Consider the following 19,012-nt stretch of genomic DNA (forward strand, 5'->3'; position numbering starts at 1 on the left):
ATTTGTAACTATTTATTTAACAGAAAAAAGAAACAATTTTTAGAAAGTATGTTATTGTCTTAACAGAACAAAATATAATATAAAAATCTGAAACTTTGTCGTGTGTAAAAGCGTAAAACTTGGAATAAAATATTAAAAAAGAATATATTTAAAAAATATTTGAAAACTTTAATAATTCGTAATATCGTTTTACCCTCAAATTAAATTTTTTTGAAATATTAAAATATTTTTTAAAAACCATGAAACTTTGCCTTACGCAATAAAAGAAAATAAAAATAAAATAAAATATATTTAAATAATTTTTTAAAAATATTTTTTTATGAAATATTAATTAAATATTTTTTATTTTATGTTTTAAAACTTTAATAATTCGTAATATCGTGATTTGACGGTGTAAATGCTGATGCGACCCTTCTAGAGTTGTCGAACTTACTTTCGAGTTACCCGGGCTTAACTGCGAAAAAGTTATACCAAATTGACTTTTTTTTGTTTAAAAATTAAATTATTTCGTTTTTGTTAATAAAATTCTATTTAAAAAAAAAAATCTCGTTTTTTTTTAATAAATAATAAATACGATTGTTGAATGTTATTTTTTCGATTACTTTCGTGTTTTTTTTAGCACAATTAAAAAAAAAAAAGATTAAACCAGAACGAAATTTTAATTTCCGTTCCATATTTACAACAACCGTATAACAGAGCATTCTCCGCAAGTTTTACCATTTTTTGTTTTTTTGTTTTACTTACTGACAACTAACAATATATTATTTTATTTCTCCAACGTAACCATTTTAAATATTGGTTTAAAAGAGACGCCTTTCCAATTTTGAACGGGACCTTTCGAGTCTAGTAGCGTCATACAGTCCTGGTTGGGTGTAGAGTGTTATATTAACTTTTAAAAAATATTGTAAAGAATATATTTTTTTTAATTTTTAAATAATTTATTTTATTATCACTGTCTAATTTTTTAAATTTATTATTAAAACAAAAGAATAAAACAATTTATTAAAAAAAAAATTATTTTTTTGAAACCAGATTTAAGAAAACATTTTTAGCTAGATTTCCTTCTTTTTTTTTTTTTTTTTTAATAAATTTTTTCCCCCCACCCCAAACAAGACACACTTCCACTTTGATGTAGGGGGCTACTATCTGGGACATAATTTCTAGAAATACTATGTAGGGAGTTGAGCAGCAAGATGTCTGTTTCCATTACTCTTGAACTTTTGAATGTCAGTACAGTCGGGGAAACAGGAACCCGGAAGGGAATTCCAAAGTCTAGCAGCTCTGGGGAAGAAACTATTAGAGTAGAAGACTTTCTGGTATCTGGGGATTGCTACTGTGAAGGGGTGGGATTTTGCTGCTCGTCGGGTTTGTCGGGGGTATTTACGTAAAAGGGGTACAAGGGCTTGTGGTTTATCAGAGCAACTACTACTAAAATACTTGTAGAACAGAAGGACGCAACATTTAATTCATTAAGTAATAAGTGAAACTGAAGAGACGCCTTTCTAATTTTGATCAGGGCCTCTCGAGTCAGTATGGATGACCAGAAGTGTTATAAACTCCTGGTTGGATTTAGAGTTTTATTTGAACTTTAACAAACATTATAAAAAGAATATATATTTTCTTTAATTTTTAAATGGTTTATTTTATTTTTGTTAAATTGTATTTTTTATATTTTTATATTATATTTTTTATATTTTTGTATTATATTTTTTATATTTTTATATCATATTTTTTATATTTTTGTATTATATTATGTTTTATTATTGTTATATTGTATTTTTTATATTTTTATATTATATTTATTTGTTTTTGTTATATTATATGTTTATACTTGTAGGAGTTATCTGCTCCTTTCCAGCGATAACTGCACCAACCAGCCGGTAGGTGTCGCAAAAAGCGACCTGGTTATTTGCCCTTGGGAGAGATATAAAAGGGGATGCCCGGATAATTCTCTCTCTCTCTCTCGCTCGTTCTGGGAATCAGCCTCGCAACGAAACGGTGAGACAACGCCCCCGCCGGTCAACATCAACCCGGTAAGCAAATGAACACTTTTCCAGCCTTTTCCTTCAAGAAACATTTAGCTCTACCGTCAGACACGCATACGTACGCGGACTGAATTCCACTTCTCACACACACACACACGCACACACATACACAATAACATTTTTATTCTCACAGGCGCACGCGAGAAATAAAACATCTCTTTAAACTTTACTCTATTTGTTAGTTTTAGTTATTCTGTCTCACTGCATGCGACAAGTTTGTCGTTTACGAACATGTATTTAATTGGGAGCACAACACCCCACTGCAATCCCCCCCCACATACTGTTATATAATATTTTTTATATTTTATATTGTATTTTTTATATTTTATATTATATTTTTTATATTTTATATTATATTTTTTATATTTTTATATTTTTATATTGTATTTTTTATATTTTTATATTATATTTTTTATATTTTTATATTATATTTTTTATATTTTTATATTTTTATATTGTATTTTTTATATTTTTATATTGTATTTTTTATATTCTTATATTATATTTTTTATATTTTTATATTATATCTTTTATATTTTTATATTATATTTTTTATATTTTTATATTATATTTTTTTCATTTTTATATTATATTTTTTATATTTTTATATTGTATTTTTTATATTTTTATATTATATTTTTTATATTTTTATATTGTATTTTTTATATTTTTATATTATATTTTTTATATTTTTATATTATATTTTTTATATTTTTATATTTTTATATTGTATTTTTTATATTTTTATATTGTATTTTTTATATTCTTATATTATATTTTTTATATTTTTATATTATATCTTTTATATTTTTATATTATATTTTTTATATTTTTATATTATATTTTTTTCATTTTTATATTATATTTTTTATATTTTTATATTGTATTTTTTATATTTTTATATTATATTTTTTATATTTTTATATTGTATTTTTTATATTTTTATATTATATTTTTTATATTTTTATATTATATTTTTTATATTTTTATATTTTATATTGTATTTTTTATATTTTTATATTGTATTTTTTATATTCTTATATTATATTTTTTATATTTTTATATTATATCTTTTATATTTTTATATTATATTTTTTATATTTTTATATTATATTTTTTTCATTTTTATATTATATTTTTTATATTTTTATATTGTATTTTTTATATTTTTATATTATATTTTTTATATTTTTATATTGTATTTTTTATATTTTTATATTATATTTTTTATATTTTTATATTATATTTTTTATATTTTTATATTGTATTTTTTAAATTTTTATATTATATTTTTTATATTTTATATTATATTTTTTATATTTTTATAATATATTTTTTATATTTTTATATTATATTTTTTATATTTTTATATTGTATTTTTTTATATTTTTATATTATATTTTTTATATTTTTATATTGTATTTTTAATATTTTTATATTGTATTTTTTATATTTTTATATTATATTTTTTATATGTTTATATTTTTATATTGTATTTTTTATATTTTTATATTATATTTTTTATATTTTTATATTATATTTTTTATATTTCTATATTTTATATTATATTTTTTATATTTTTATATTATGTTTTTTATATTTTTATATTATATTTTTTATATTTTTATATTTTTATATTATATTTTTTATATTTTTATATTATATTTTTTATATTTTTATATTTTTATATTATATTTTTTATATTTTCTTATTATGTTTTTACTATTTTTATATTATATTTTTTATATTTTTATATTTTTATATTATATTTTTTATATTTTATATTATATTTTTTATATTTTTATATTTTTATATTATATTTTTTATATTTTTATATTATTTTTTTTATATTTTTATATTATATTTTTTATATTTTTATATTTTTATATTATATTTTTTATATTTTTATATTATATTTTTTATATTTCTTATATGATATTTTTCATATTTTTATATTATATTTTTATATTTTTATATTATATTTTTTATATTTTTATATTATATTTTTCATATCTTTATATTATATTTTTTATATTTTTATATTGTATTTTTTATATTTTTATATTATATTTTTTATATTTTTATATTATATTTTTCATATTTTTTATACAGTATTTTTTATGTTTTTATATTATATTTTTTATATTTTATATTATACTAGCAAAACTACCCATCGTTGACTGGGTTCAAAAACAGCCTACAGAAAATGGACTCTGATTTATGAAAGTGTAGTATTGTGGAGTGGCCCCCAGGTTGGGAAATCGTAGTAGTGCGTAGGACTCCCTGGCTGTGGTACATAGCAGTTTTAATTACATCGGTCGTCCGTGGGTTCACTTGTTTACTAAGCGGTTGTCATGACAACGAGTTAAGACTAGTGAGTTATCTCACCTTAGACTGGCACTTTTTCCTTATCTTGCCTCTCGTCAATTGTCAAAAATGTCATAACAACGTTGAACCTGAAAACAAAGCGGTTGACAACTTAGAACGATCAGCCGTAACTTAAAAATATGCATTAAAAGACGTAAGTCACAATTGCGTTTGTTTTTGTATTAAATTATATTTTACAATATATTTACAATTTAAAACAGTTCGTCTTTTTTTTCTTTTGGTGATTTTGAAGTTCACCGCGATGGTAACAGTGTTCTCACAGTGTTCTGAGGAGGGAAATGACATTTCAACGATCCGGTCTTCAGCAACACGTGCTGTCTCTTGTTTCTCCTCTCTCTGCTAGCTCTCTGCTTCTTCTCGTTAGATTCACCGTTTTTATTGGCATTTTTGTCGCTTTGTTTTTCCTATCCACACGATCTGTCAATCAGCTGATCGATAATAGAACATGCGTTCTTTAGTCACGTTTTGACAATTTCTTTGCCGGTTCCTGACCTCGGAAGATCATCCGATTTATCTTCAGCTGACCGACATGTGAATTTACCACTCATGGCAATATCTGTACTTCCAGAGCTTACGAGGAATGTCACGTTTCTTTGTTTTGTAAACAAAAAAATCGTCGTCCGATTTCTCTGTTTATGACGTAAGCCCTTTCTCTTTTCAACTGGTAGACAATCGATTATTCGATGCCCACTCTTTTAAATCTTTTATTAAAGAAGTTTTTTTTCTTTTCAGTTATGTATGATGGTTCCAGCCATCCATTACATAACAAAAGTATGATAGGTTATGAAAAGGAAGGGTTGTAAAGAGATAGCTTCTAATTTGGGGGTATCAAAACCAAAGAAAAATATGATGAAAGTAAAAATAAAATAGATAAACCTCATGATTTATTATACCATACCTGTTCACACTGAAACACTTATCACAATATTCTCTGGATCTATATTAAAAAAACCTTGTTAAACTTTGTGACATATTTCTATTCTATGGAGGTCAGGTGCGAACGAACACCTCCCCATAATTTTATTATACCATATTTCTTCAAACTGAAACATAATTATCAAAGTATACTTACGCAGATAGATATGAAAAGTCTTTATTAAAGTTTGTGCCTATTTCCATTCTATGGAGGCCAGGCGCGAACGCAGACTCCACAATTTTATTATACCATCCCTATTTAAGTTAAAACATACTTATCAAAGTATTCTTATGTACATCTATATCAAAGACACTTGTAAACGTTTTTTTTTTTAATTTTTAAATTTTTTATTTCCATACTTTATGGACCAGGCACGAACGCAGACCCCACAATTTTAATGAACCACCGTTCTGCCAGATTAAACATGCCCATTCCTCTGTCTCGATACATCTATAGGAGTCTATTCGTGACTACACACACACACACACACACACACACACACACACACACACACACACACACATTCAGCTTTATATTATAGATTTTTTATATTTTTATTTTTATATAATATTTTTATATTTTTATATTATATTTTTTATATTTTTAAATTTTTAATTATATTTTTATATTTTATATTATATTTTTTATATTTTATATTATATTTTTATATTTTATATTATATTTTTTATATTTTTATATTATATTTTTTATATTTTTATATTATATTTTTATATTTTTATATTATATTTTTATATTTTATATTATATTTTATATTATATTTTTATATTTTATATTATATTTTTTATATTTTATATTATATTTTTTATATTTTTATATTATATTTTTTATATTTTATAATATATTTTTATATTTTTGGATTATATTTTTTAAATTTTATTTTATTTTTTCATATTTTTGGATTTTTTTATATTACATTTTTTATATTTTTATATTATACTTATTTTATTATTTTTATATCATATTGTATTTTTTATATTTTTATACGCAGCTTGTATCACAACACATAGCTTCTCTATATCTCATTCCCTATCACAGACGGTTATGTTTCCAACCCATTTCCCTGACCAGCAAAAACAACACGCATGCTGATCATGTGATAATAGTTAAAATCGTCCTAAACTCTAGAGCCAAAATGGAAGAGCCATTGCTCAAAACAACAAGATATTATAAAAAGGCCGACTGGGAAGCCATCAGGGATCTCATTAGAGATGCCCCATGGCGTAATGTCTTTTCACTTCCTGCTGAACAGTGCGCAAATGAGACCACTGAATGGTTCAAAACAGCAATTGAAGCACATGTCCCCATGCAGAAATTTTATAGCAAGCCCCACTTTCCCCAATGGTTTACTTCCACATGTGCAGCTGCCATCGCGCAAAGGCAGCACGCGTATCACAGATTTAACCAACATAAATCCAGTTCAAATAGACAGAAGTATATAGAAGCCAGAACTAACTGTAAGAAAGAAATAGCAACAGCTAAGAGAGAATTTACTGAAACCACCCAAAAACGCATCGAAGCTCAGAAATTAGGAACCCATGACTTCTGGAAAATCTACAACAGTGTAGTAAATAATGGGCAATCAACAATTCCCCCACTATCCAACAATCATGAAGTTGTTTGCTCAGCAACTGAGAAGGCTAACATGCTTGCCAGTTGGTTTGCCTCCAACTCCACACTAGACCCTGCTAACCACCCTCTCCCAGACTTTCCTTTGCGGACAGATGCCACACTTGACGATCTGAAAATCACCCCTTATCAGATGCATTCTATTATAAAAAATTTTGACACTGCAAAAGCATATGGACCTGATCTCATCCCGGCTGTGCTATTAAAAAAGTGCTCCACTGAAGTAGCTCCAATCCTCTCCAAACTTTACAACAAATGCCTTAATGAATCTTGCTTTTCTGCCTGCTGGAAAACTGCTTCTGTGGTACCAATTTTCAAGAATTCTGGCGAAAGAACTGACCAATCAAATTATCGCCCCATTAGCCTCCTCCCACTTTTTGCCAAAATATTTGAGTCCATAATTAACCAAGCTCTAGTCCATCACCTTACAGATGCTAAACTTCTTACCGACCAACAATATGGATTTAGGCAAGCCCGTTCCATGGCAGACATTCTAACTGTAATCTCTGAGCGTATATATCATTCACTTGACAAAGCAAAGGAGGGTAGAGGGGTAGCTCTAGATATATCTAAGGCTTTTGACAGGGCATGGCACGAAAGTCTTCTCGGGAAAATCAGATCATACGGTATCACTGGAAAAATACTTAACATAATTAAATCCTTCTTAGATAAGAGAAAAATCCAGGTTGTCCTCGACGGCCGTACATCTAAACAATATGATATAAATGCAGGAGTGCCTCAGAGGTCTATCCTTGGACCTCTATTATTCCTAATATTCATAAATGACCTCCCTGACAAAATTGTCTGTGAGATGGATATATATACTGATGAAACCACGCTCTATAACAGACACAACAGAAAAACAAATGAACACATATCTAAACAAATGGCAGAAACACTAGAGGATGACCTCCAATCTGTAGTGGAATGGGGACAAAAATGGATGGTCACATTCAATGCTCCCAAGACTAAACTTGTTTCCTTCAATAATTACAAGAAACCTTCTCTACCACCAATAGCAATGGCCAAAGATTCATTATCTGAAAGCACATCTTTTAAACTCCTCGGCCTAACGTTCACAGGAAACATGAGTTGGAAAAATTACATTGAGATCCTTAGATGCAAGAGAGCCTTCTACTCCAGTAGTTTTTTCCCCAGAACCGCTAGACTTTGGAACTCCCTGCCAGGTTCCTGCTTCCCCAACTGTACTGACATGCAGAAGTTCGAGTGTAACATGGACTAACATCTTGCTACCCAACTCCCTACCTAGTACCCCTGTAGCCTGTGTCCCTAATAGTAGTCCCCTATATCAAAGTGGTTATGTGCCTTGTTTGGGGTGAAAATGTAATTTTTAAAAAAAAATTATATTTTTATATTGTAGATTTTATATTTTTTATATTTTCATATTATATTTTTATATTTTTTATATTATATTTTTTATATTTTTATTTTATATTTTTATATTTTTTATATTTTATATTATATTTTTTTATTTTTATATAAAAATATAATATTTTAATATTAATATAATATTTTATATAACTTGAACTTCTGCATGTCAGTACAGTTGGGAAGCAGAATCCCGGAAGGGAGTTCCAAAGTCTAGCAGTTCTGGGGAAGAAACTATTGGAGTAGAAGGCTTTCTTATACCTAGGAATCTCTACACTGAAGGGGTGGGATTTAGCTGCTTGTCGGGTTTGTCGGGGGTATTCACGTCGAAGGGGTACAAGTGCTTGTAGTTCATCAGAGCATTCACCATTAAAATACTTGTAGAACAGGCAGAGGGATGCAACATTTCGTCGATGGGACAGAGTCTGAAGCTTAGATGCCATTTCAGGGCCTATCAGGTTTGCGACTCTCTTTTGAACCTTGTCAAGGAGCGAGAGACTAGTAGCAGATGCACCAGCCCAGATGTGACAGCAATACTCCATATATGGGCGAATGGTAGCCTTATACAGGATACTTTCAAGCGTAAGTAGTTTTCTAGCATAGTAGAGAGAGCCCACCTTCTTTGCAGCAGCCTTGGCAATGCAAAGATGTTCAAGTTAGCTGCTACTGCTCTTAGAGGAGAGTCGCATTAACCTCCACCACTATTGTTATACGGCATAATCACATTGACACACCGGTTCCTCGCCAGATCACCAAAGTTAAGCAACGTTGAGCTTGGTCATTATTAAAATGAGTGACCAGTTTGGGAAGACCAAGTGCTGTATGTAGGAGGACGTCGACACCTCCCTGCAAAAAGTTGCAAAAACCTAACATTGTCATCTCCCCATAACGGGGATATACATGCAAATGGGGACAGCTTGTGAATTTCATACTCCCATGAAACTTGCTCCTTCGGAGGAAGCTGGTTAAACCCACATGGTACAGGTGTGAACAATAGAAAAATTTTCCTGTCAGATGTGTCGTAACGATACAGTTTGCTTTGAAGAAAGAGGAAGAGTGTTGCTGGTTTCACATTGTATATATTTGGTCATGTGACTGAGAGCTGGCTTGTGATTGGGCAAGCCAGGGAGAAAATGGATTTCAAATCTCGAGCCGCGAGAATTAGCTCCTGCTACTCTGCTTGTTGCAAGATCGTCTGGTACATATTTACTGAAGAGAAACGAAATGGTTGAAAATGTCTCTTGTTGATAAGAAGTTTCCGAAAAGAAGAAAATAATGGAGTCCTTGTTATTAAGGTTTGTTGGAGTGAAAATAATTAGAAATGTCTCTTGTTGGTGGGATGTTCCGAGATGGAGAAAATATCAAAGTCGTTGTTATTGAAGGTTGTTTAAAGTGAGAATAATTAGAAATGTATACTGTTTTAAGATTTCCAAGAAAATATCAAAGTCCTTGTTATTAAATTTTTTGGTGGTGATGGTCGGCGAACAGCCTCTGCTACTATGTGAAGGAAAGGGCAAAGATGCTCAAGTTAGCTGCTACTGCTCTTAAAGGAGAGTAAAGCATATGAGTAATCGCATTAACCTCCACCACCATTGTTGGCCAACTGAAGTGGTGAGCCCTTATATACTGTGTGTGCAGACGTAGTTGTAGACATAAATTGCATGGGTATTATGAAGGGGGATGAATAGGAAAATGTCTGTTCGCATTACAATTGAACTTCTGCATGTCAGTACAGTTGCAAAGCAGAATCCCGGAAGGGAGTTCCAAAGTCTAGCAGTTCTGGGCAAGAAACTTTTGGAGTAAAAAGCTTTCTTACACCAAGGGATCTCTAGTGTTTCTGCCATTTCCTTAGATATGTGTTCATTTATTTTCCCCTCGCGTCTGTTATAGAGAGTGGTGTCATCAGCAAATATACCTTGGACGTACTTGGCTTTTACACAGATAGATATATAGTGTGTCTAATAGTGGAAGGATGGATACAAAATGCATAGTTTCTGACAAATTAATATGTCGTTAACAAGTGATTGAATATCATATTTAAGCGCTGGTCTGCACCATTGTCGTTTATGAAGCAACACTGTCATATCATTGGCTGATCCTGGTGTTTGGGTGTCTCCGCTCTTGCTGATGCAATCTGTGTTTAGTTTAGATGAAGCTATGGAGCTCTTATATTTCAATGTTTTAAAAAGTTTTTTATACTACAGAATAAAATAGTTTATTTTTGAAAAATACACAATTTATTTATTGAAATGAGATTTAAAAAAAACATTTTTTTCCCCCAGAGAATTTCATTCCATAACGGATACGTACAATATAACCTTTTTTTTTTATATTTTCATTTTTTAATGTCTTGATTGAACTGGACAAGTATACTTTTTTTATATAATGAAAAGATTTATAGATAAAATAAATTAAAAAAATTTTTAAAAAAAAACTGCGAAACTTTGCTGTGCATAACGAAAAAGTGTAAAAATTAAAATAAATAAAAAATATTTAAAAACGTTATCATGCGCGATGAATCGTAATATCGTTATTTAACAGTGTAACATCGAGATATGACCCGTCTAGAGTTTTCGAACTTGGCCGGGCATAAGTTAAATACTCCCGGTTTTCAACTATGCTGAATACGAAATTTAAAAATAAAAATTTTTTTTATTCAATTATAACCCCAATCAAGGCACAGAGTGTCATTTTGATGTAGGGCTCTACTATCGGGGACATAAGTTGCAGAGATAATATGTAGGGAGTTGAGCAGCAAGATGTCTATTCACATTACACTTGAACTTCTGCATGTCTGTACAGTTGGAAAAGCAGGAACCCGGAAGGGAATTCCAAAGTCTAGCAGTTTTGGGGAAGAAACTATTAGAGTAGAAGACTTTCTTACATCTAGGGATCTTTACTGTGTAGGGGTGGGATTTTGCTGGTTGTCGGGTTTGTCAGAGGTTTTTACATCGAGGGAGTACAAAGGCTTGTAGTTCGTCAGAGCAGTCATCATCGTAGAACAGGCAGAGGGACGCAACATTTCGTTGCTGGGACAGAGGTTGAAGCCTAGATGACATTTCAGAACCTATCAGGTTGGCGAATCTCTTTTGTAACCTTGTCCAGGAGTGAGAGACAAGTAGCAGATTCCATACATGGGCGAATGGTGGCCTTATAAAAGTATAGGATACTTTCAGGTGTCAGTAGTTTTCTAGCACAGTAGAGAGAGCCCACCTTCTTCGCGGTGGTGCTGGAAATGCTCTCAATGTATCTATTCCAACTCATGTTCCCTGTGAACGTTAAGCCGAAGAGTTTGAAAGAAGTATGTAGCAGAAGTAGCAATAACTAAAATGAGGGGAAAAAGAGCTTACCTCGGGTACGTCTGTTGTGTCACCGGTTGGGGGGGAAAAGAGAATTCCAAGATGGCGTCCGGGGGTTTTTATTAGCGTTTACCCCCTGCAACTCTCGGAAAATCACGTTTTTTCTCATGTGATTATGCAAATAGATAATTCCCGGCCACTATAAAAGCAGGAGGCTAGAGACGAGTCGGCAGTGTCCTGCAAATTGTGTGTGTGGGTGTTTCTGGCGATTGGAGTGTGTCTTCTTTTACCACGATTATCACGGACAGGAATTCCCTCTCTTCTGGAGGTGGGCGATATTGACTATTTTGAAGTTGTACTGTTGCTGACAGAACATTTATTTTTTTTGCCTACTACATTTTTGTTTCAAAGTACTTTCAGGTAATGTAACTTAATCATAGCTATTGGTGGTTGAGAAGGTTTCTTGTAATTATTGAAGGAAACAAGCTTAATCTTGGCAGCAATGAAAGTGACCATCCATTTATGTCCCCATTCCACTACAGATTGGAGGTCTTCCTCTAGTGTTTCTGCCATTACCATAGATATGTGTTCATGTGTTTTTCCCTCATGCCTGTTATAGAGAGTGGTGTCATCAGCAAATATACCCGTCTCAGAAACAATTTTATAAGGGAGGTCATTTATGAATATCCGGAATAATAAACGACCAAGGATAGACCTCTAAGTTACTCCCGCATTTATATCACATTGTTTAGATGTACGACCGTCGATGACAACTTGGATTCTTTTTTTATTTAAGAAGGATTTTATTATGTTAAGTATTTGTCCAGCGATACTCTATGATCTGATTTTCCTAAGAAGACCATCGTGCCATACCCTGTCAAAAGCCTTAAATATATCTAGAGCTACCGCTCTACCCTTCCTTGTTTTCATTTAAATTTTGCAGAGACAAGTAGTTATTGAGATATAAAAACCTGTATTATGCACAATAATTCTCAGGCGGCCATGTTTTTACACACCGTAAACAAGTCTACTTCACATAGAAGTAGACTTGTTTTTTGCACAAACACGCATAAAATCATGGCTGCCAGAGAATTACAGTGCATGAGACAGGTTTTTATATGTCAATAACTACTTGTCTTTACAAAATTTAAATGTGATTTTTGTATTCAGCTAGCCGAAAACCTACAAAAGTCGTCATTTTAAGGAAAATTGTGGAAGTGAACCTAATGTAAAAATTTACCACATCATTTAATAAACAAAAAATTGCCGCTTCTACACTATTGGGAGGAAATTTTATGGTCGATAAATGGAGTTTTCAGATAAAAAAACAACGGTTTTACACTGATATTTATATATATATATATATATTTTTATCAATTCTAACAAGTTACAATGGTAACTTCCAAATTATGCAGTCGGAATTATCTTAATATTATTGAATCATCAAAAAAAAAAATCATTAGCAGGTGAAAAATTGCCGCCATTTTGTTTAAATCAAAACGAAAAATTACCTCCATTTTGAACCCTCCTGTGTTTTACGATCGTTTTCATCAAATTCTATTTTTTCATTTTTTTATTTTATTTTTTTAAATTCAATTTTCACCCCCAAACAAGGCATAGTGCCACTTTGAAGTAGGGGGCTACTATCAGGGACATAAGTTGCAGGGGTATTATGAAGAGAGATGAGTAGCAAGATGTCTGTTTGATTTACACTTGAACTTCTGCATATCAGTACAGTTGGAAAGTAGAATCCCAGAAGGGAGTTCCAAAGTCTAGCAGTTTTGGGGAAGAAACTATTGGAGTAGAAGGCTTTCTTACACCTAGGGATCTCTACACTGAAGGGGTGGGATCTAGCTGCTTGTCGGGTTTGTCAGGGGTATTCACGTCGAGGGTACAGGTGCTTGTAGTTCATCAGAGCATTCACCATTAAAGTACTTGTAGAACAGGCAGAGGGATGCAACATTTCGTCGATGGGACAGAGTCTGAAGCCTAGATGACAGTTCATGACCTATCAGGTTGGATACTCTCTTTTGAACCTTGTCTAGGAGTGAAAGACAAGCTGCAGATGCACCAGCCCAAATATGACAACAATATTCCATACATGGGCGAATGGTGGCCTTATAGAGGTACATGATACTTTCAGGCGTAAGTAGTTTTCTAGCACGGTAGAGAGAGCCCACCTTCTTTGAAACAGCCTCAGCAATGCTCTCAATGTATTTATTCCAGTTCATGTTCCCTGTAAACGTTAGGCCGAGGAGTTTAAAGGAAGTACTTTCGGGTAATGTGTTCTTGGCCATTGCTATTTGTCATAGAGTAGGTTTCTTGTAGTTATTGAAGGAAACAAGCTTAGTCTTGGCAGCATTGAATGTGACCATCCATTTTTGTCCCCATTCCACTACAGATTGGAGGTCTTCCTCTAGTGTTTCTGCCATTTCCTTAGATATATGTTCATCCCCCCGCCTCGTGTCTGTCATAGAGAGTGGTATCATCAGCAAATATACTCATCTCAGAAACAATTCCATGAGGGAGGTCATTTATGAATATCAAGAATAATAAAGATGTGCTTACAGTTATATCTCATAGGATTAGCAAATCTCTCGATGGAGGCAACCTTTCTAGGGCAATTGCTCTTGACATATCTAAGGCCTTTGATAGGGTATGGCATAAAGGTTTACTTCATAAGATCTCTAGCTATGGTATTGCTGGAAATGTCTTCTCAATTATTAAATCATTTCTTTCTGATAGGTTCATAAGCGTAGTAGTTGAGGGGCAAAAATCAGAAGCTCACAGTATTAATGCCGGTGTCCCTCAGGGGTCCATCCTGGGCCCAACTCTTTTCCTGATCTACATTAATGATCTTCTAAATCACATCCTTACATCATTTGTAGACATTTATGCTGACGACACTACCATTTATGGTAGCACATCTAAGACAGTAAACGACCAAGTTCTCTCCAATTCTCTCTCCTCTGATCTTGAGCACGTAGTACAATGGGGTAAGGAGTGGCTGGTTACTTTTAATGCATCTAAAACCAAGCTTCTCTCTTTACATCATCAACATTCTGATCCACATCTGGCATCAATTGAAATGAATGGCTCTCGTCTTCAGGAGGCCTCAAGTTTTGACAAGCTTCTGGGCTTGACCATTACTCCTGATCTTAAATGGAACACGTACATCAAATCTGTTGCCAAGGCCGCTGGAAAAATGGTGGGATCCTTCTATCGATCCGGTAGATATCTCCCTGCTGATGCTATTCTCTCTATATATAAGAGCCAGGTACGTCCAAAGATGGAATACTGTTGCCACATCTGGGCAGGAGCTGCTAGAAAGGACTTGTCCTGCCTTGATAGAGTTCAAAATAGACTTCGTAGCCTCGTAGGAGATGTCCTTTTCTCTTCCTTGCAACCTCTATCTCACAGAAGAGATGTTGCGAGTTTGTCTCTGATGTATCGTTATTTTCATGGAAAGTGTTTGACTGAGCTTCAATCTATGGTCCCCCATCGCCAAACTTTCACAAGAAACACTCGTCTAGCTGTAAACACTATCAATAATTCCCCCCACTCTTTATCTGTGCCTACACCTAAACGTAGATTCCATGAACAAAGCTTCTTTCTTAGAACTGCACGCCTGTGGAATTGTCTTCCGTTTTCCTGCTTTCCGGCTGACTACAATATGGTTGTCTTCAAGTCTAACGTAAATAAGTTCTTGATGAGCCGTTCCATATAAGTTATCAAATTTACCAAATTTTCCTTACTAATGATTACTATATTGTCCAATTTCTACTGTACACTCTTTAACCCTTATCCTTGAGTGGCCTCTTGGCCTTGATAATGTGGTGATGCCTATGTAAAAAAAAAAAAAAAAAAAAAAAAAGGTCCAAGGATAGACTCCTGAGGTACTCGCGCATTTATATCATATTGTTTAGATGTAAGACGACCGTCGAGGACAATTTTGATTTTTCTCTTACTTAAGAAGTATTTAATTACATTATGTATTCTTCCAGTGATACCATATGATCTGATTTTCCTTAGAAGACCATCGTGCCATACCCTGTCAAAAGCTTTAGATATATCAAGGGATACCACTCTACCCTCCCTGTTTTCTTTAATAAATAATTTTCTTTAATAAATAATTTTCTACCTTATCGATTTTCATAGTTTTATGGATATAATCATCTTAAAAATACGAGGAATACGTAGATACCATTGTTTTTCAAATGAAATTCAGTTTTATGATTTCTGAAATTTCGTCCCAATAGTGTAGAAGCGCTAAAAATTCTGTTTTTAATAAAAAATTATTTGATAAAAAATATTGCTTCCTAATATTGTTTTTAATATTATCATGTCAATTTAAATTTTGTTTCATTTTAATTTAAAAAATTTTTTTTACAAAATTATGTCAATTTCAATAGCCAATCAAATCACATTCTTACAACGGTGTAGCCCCAAATATGTCCCCCGTATTTTCCTCAGATTTAAACTGCCAGAGGAACATTTTCTGTTTGTAAAAGTTTTAAAAAAATGTTTTATAATGTTTGATTGAAGTCGACAAAAACATTGTTTATTTTTTATATAAATAAATATGTTTGTCAAATTAATAAAGACGTTTTATCTAAACTCCTTTTAAAATATATTCTTTTACAACGTTTGTTAAAGTTCAAATAAAACTCTACATCCAACCAGTATTTTATAACACTTCTGGCCATCCATACTGACTCGAGCGGTCCCGTTCAAAAGGCGTCTCTCAGTTTAACCTTAATATTTAAGGAAAACGTACAATAAATAAAATTTCAATTGTGAATAGCGTCAGTATTTTTGTTATGAGAAAAAATAAAATCAAAATTTCGTTTCGTTTTAGTTTTCCTGTTCGTGTTTTTTAAACAAATTGGGACCAAATTACGCATGAGAAAGATTTCGCCGAAACAAAATAAACCCTTTACTTTATCAAGTTTTAACAAAGTTAAAAAAATAAATAAATAAATAGTTTTTATTAGCGACTGAAAGGTCCGTTAAAAGGTATGAACGATAAATTCAAAATAATTTCTGAATTTAAATCGTGAAAAAAAAAAAAAATCGACATTTTTAAAAGTGAGGAGATCTCTAATCGCGTAGGAAAATATGAATATTGGTTTTAAACAAAGACAACGCGGACGCAAGAAATCCGAATGGCTTCGTCGTCGACCGGTTAAATTATTAGCTCTTAACCTTGTGCCAACAAGGTAATACCTCTCTGCCAACGCGATTGGATGCGACACAAGGTCGGAAGGTGAAAAATTGAAGGAGGTAAGAATACGTCTTTCTTTCTACCAACGTTTATTCAACTAAATAAGTGAAGTTCAAGATGTAGAAACGCAATGAAAACGTGGCCAAGAAATAAATATATAATAAATAAACGGCTACAATTTGTCGAAAGCGCTCGGTTTTTAGGTTGTTTTAAAACTGGAATGTAAATTTGAATTTCGTTCCGTTTGAATCTTTTAAAAAAATTGCGCATGTGCCAATAAAATCGAAAAATAATCGACAAAATAATTTAAAATAATAAAAAAAATAAATTTTAATGGATAGCACGCACGACCGCCGATATGTGCACAGTTTGCAAAAATAAGAATTTGGGGCGCTTCTACACTATTGGGGCGAGATTTTTGTAGTCGATAAATAGAATTTAAAAAAAAAACTAAAAGAACAATGGTTTCAACGGATTTTTTCTTTGTTTCTTTGTCAATTCTAATAAATTATAATGGTAGCGTCCAAATTATGCAATCGAAGTTACCTAAATATTTCTGACTTATTAAAAAAAAAAAAAAACTTTAATCCTATTAGCAGGTGAAAAATTACTGCCTCTTGTTTAAATCAAAACGGAAAATTACCTCCCTTTTTCAACTCTCATGTGTCTTACAACCGTTTTCATCAAATTCTATTTTTTTTATTTTCTTCAATAAATAATTTTCTACCTTATCGATTTTCGTAATTTTTGGATATAATCATCTTAAAAATACGAGGAATACATAGATACAATTGTTTTCAGGTGAAATTCGGTTTTATGATTTCCGAAATTTCGTCCCAATAGTGTAGAAGCGCCGAATTTTTAAACAATAATAAAATTTGGGGAGCAAGAAGATTTTAAGTAACTTTCTAGTAGAACATGGTGTATTGCTCCAAATTATCATACGTCCGAAGGTGCAAACACTGTGGGTTTTTTTTTTTTGGGGGGGGGGGGGGGTTCGGTATGAGTGAGAGGAAAGTAGGTACGTGCAAAATGAATGCCGATGCTCAAAATGTATAAACATTTTGACCCCTCCCTTTACTTAAAAATTCACCAAAAATCAGGAAATTAACCAATTTTAATGAAATTTTCAGTATTCATCAAATAATGATCACAGAATATATGTCGATATTTCCTACCGACGAGTGGGGGGGGGAAGAAAAGATGTTTAGCTTGCAACGAAAAATTACCTCGTTGCTTACAAGCAAACGTATTCTTGTAAATATAACGTGCTGTTAACAGTTGTCGTACCGGTCTGATAGATCTCTAACAACGACAAGAACAAACTACAACAACAACAAGCCTACAAAGGTGACTCTTTTTATAGTCTCAATCTCTCGTTCAGAAAGATTGAAACGAGACTGGAATGTCTATTTAAGCTATAAGGAATAGACCTCCTATTTTCTTCATTAACAAACACCAGGCCGGGCCGTTCACAGCCATGAGTGTCTTTCCCTTCCCACCGAGCCACCCTCGGTAAGTCAATCAATTTAATTATCACGTATACTGAACTAATTATTTTTACTTAAATCTTAGTGGAGATGTATTATTTTGTTTAAACAAAATATACCTTTACTAAAGTTATGGTTTTCATTAGTAAATAAAAACGCAAGAATTTATTTTTGCTTTTTTTATATAAATAAAGCATCGTTAAATATAACAATTTAAAAAAACATTAATTTTTACAGGAACATTACGAAAAAAGCCCTTAAAGTTTGTAATAATGAATTTGATATAACCCAAAGAAAAATTAATTTCTCAAACTACCGATATTACCATTGAATTAAGCATTGTCTATTGAATATTTTCACACACAAAAAAATTATAATAGCAAAAATATTTCTACTTTGGTTTGGAATTACAGGTTTTGCATAATTTTTATATATAAGATTCTAATATTTTCCTTGAATGTGAAACTTTTAGAATAACATACATTTTATATAAGGTACTTGTACAGTTTAATCAAGACATTTAAAAATGCAAATGTCGAAAAAAATGGTTATATTATACGTATCCGTTTTGAACTGAAGATCTCCGAAAAAAAATTTTTTTCTTGATTTGATCG

Source organism: Euprymna scolopes, chromosome 46 (assembly GCF_053919585.1).
Source record: "Euprymna scolopes isolate OS-2025 chromosome 46, ASM5391958v1, whole genome shotgun sequence".
NCBI classification, from domain to species: domain Eukaryota; kingdom Metazoa; phylum Mollusca; class Cephalopoda; order Sepiida; family Sepiolidae; genus Euprymna; species Euprymna scolopes.